This window comes from Sinocyclocheilus anshuiensis, unplaced genomic scaffold (assembly GCF_001515605.1).
Source record: "Sinocyclocheilus anshuiensis isolate Anshui unplaced genomic scaffold, SAMN03320099.WGS_v1.1 C32648776, whole genome shotgun sequence".
Taxonomy (NCBI): domain Eukaryota; kingdom Metazoa; phylum Chordata; class Actinopteri; order Cypriniformes; family Cyprinidae; genus Sinocyclocheilus; species Sinocyclocheilus anshuiensis.
This window is the reverse complement of record NW_015618830.1, coordinates 1-1,235: the sequence shown is the minus strand read 5'-3', so window position 1 is coordinate 1,235 and position 1,235 is coordinate 1. Positions and strand designations below refer to the sequence as shown.

The window sequence follows — 1,235 nt, the reverse complement described above, 5'->3', positions numbered from 1 at the left end:
GCCGTGAGAGGAAGAGAAAAGAGGGCCAACACAAATACAATGTTGAAATTAAGGAAACCATTCACAAAGTAGTAATGCCAGGGCTCTGTGCCTTTAAGAAAGAAAAAAACATTGTAATGAAAAAGTACTTTCCTGTAAACAATTTTAGTTTATTTTTAATATGAGTCAATATTCTTTTCTAAATGTATATACAAATGATTTGAAGTTTACCATAAAGATCGGGCCCATGAGGAGTGAACATGTTGTATAGTATTATATTCAGAGGAGCAATCACCAGCTTTCCATAGTAGTAGCTGTCTACTACAACAACAGGGACCTACAGAAACATGTAACGATAAGTGTTATCATATCAGTATAATACACCGAACTTGGATATTTTTTAATTTTAAAATTCCATTTTGTTATTGATGGAATCTCAGGGTCTCAAGTCAGATAAAAAAGACACAAAAACAATTCCGTATCCACAGAAATCAATGAGTTTCCCAACCAGAAAGAGGAGCAACGCCACCAGAGTCCACGTGATAAAACTCTTCCACTTCTTCTTCAGAAACAGCAGGTCAAAGGCAATGGGTATGCTGCAACAACAATCAGTAAAAAAAGCCTAAATTCACATAGTTGGCTGATCAGGATTATTTCTATGGCTTTTCACCAAATCCGAGTAAATATTGACTTTGTTGAGTAAATGAAACATAGTAACTAGCCATATTCATTTATAAAGGAACTACAGTATAATAAACTACAAGACCTACAGTCTTACAACCACTTTTTTATTATTATTTTTGGAGGCTTTTTGCTTTTTATTGGAGGGAAGTATAGAGTAGACTGGATAGCAGTGGTGGGAAAGAAGAAGTGGGATGAGGACATGACCCTGGTCGCAGTCAAACCTGGATCATCTACCTGCTGCTGAACATGTAAATATTCACAATTCTGATCAGTGGAAAAAGACCCATGTTTGAATAGGTAACTGATTAAGTCCTATCATAAAACTGCAGACTTAAAAGTTACATTAGGTGAAACGGTAAAAGGAAGCATCTAGCAAAAGTTTTTTTTTTTTTTTAAAGTCTTATGCTCACCAAGGCTGCAATTATTTAATCAGTACATACAGTAATATTGTGAAATATTATTATAATTTAAAATATGGTTTCTATTTTAATATATTTTTTAAACGTCATTTATTCCTGTGATGCAAGGCTGAATTACTCCAGTCTTCAGTGTCACATGATCCTTCAGAAATC

The 1,235-nt window shown here is 34.2% G+C and overlaps 1 long non-coding RNA gene across 1 annotated transcript; it reads right to left on the bottom strand.

The window, feature by feature from the left end:
• Window positions 1-6: 6 nt before the first annotated feature.
• On the bottom strand, window positions 7-674 carry LOC107682843 (uncharacterized). Its single transcript, XR_001633605.1, has 3 exons — window positions 488-674; window positions 211-316; window positions 7-91 (listed from the first exon to the last, which is right to left on the bottom strand). It is a non-coding gene; the product is annotated as an uncharacterized LOC107682843 (long non-coding RNA).
• Between the last annotated feature and the right edge of the window lie 561 nt (window positions 675-1,235).